Raw genomic sequence first — 773 nt, 5'->3', positions numbered from 1 at the left:
AGAAAAGTCATGAAATGTAGCCAAAATGAGAGTACAGCAATGACTGAAAGACAGAGAAAGGAGAGCGTAGCTGTGAAGAATGATGAGAAACTAATAGCTTTTTTTTTTTCCTGCATTGGAATGTTAAGACATAAAAATAATTGCATTGCCCATCAATGACAGATAAAGGTCACAGTAATGATGAAGAAATGGACAAATCATGAATCCATTACAAGCTCACTTTAAAGTAATATACCGTAATTTTCGGACTATAAGCCGCGCCTTTTTCCCTCTTTTTCGACGCTGCGGCTTATATAACGGTGCGGCTAATCTATGGATTTTTACAGCTAACGGCCAACACCTTTAACTCTATGGGCTCTATGGCCGGTCCGCGGACCCCCACCTTTAAGCGGCGGGTTCCAGCAGGAAAAGCTGGAGGCCGGAAAAGAGTGAGACAGGTAGCGCGCAAAAGTAAAAGTGGAACCGAGAGTGGTANCTCAGTGAGGTAAAGGCACACCTTTATATGATCATTATAGCTATACAAAAATAAGAGAATAGATTTTCATCTATTCTCTTATAGTATAAAATACTATACGACAGTAAAATAAAGTTGTTATTAATAAACAAGAATAGAGTTTAAAAGGGGAGTGATTTGTAAAATATCCATAAAGAAAAAGAAAACCTGCTTCCAGTTCTGTTTCATATGGGTGTTGAGAGATGTATCCATAGATCTCTTAATGTTGCTCTCAAAGTGCAGCAGATTGATGCTTTTTAACTTCGATATTTAAAAAAAA

This window comes from Notothenia coriiceps, unplaced genomic scaffold (genome assembly GCF_000735185.1).
Source record: "Notothenia coriiceps isolate Sejong01 unplaced genomic scaffold, NC01 NC01_scaffold00024667, whole genome shotgun sequence".
NCBI lineage: Eukaryota > Metazoa > Chordata > Actinopteri > Perciformes > Nototheniidae > Notothenia > Notothenia coriiceps.
The sequence above is the reverse complement of the archived record's forward strand: the minus strand, read 5'-3'. Positions refer to the sequence as shown.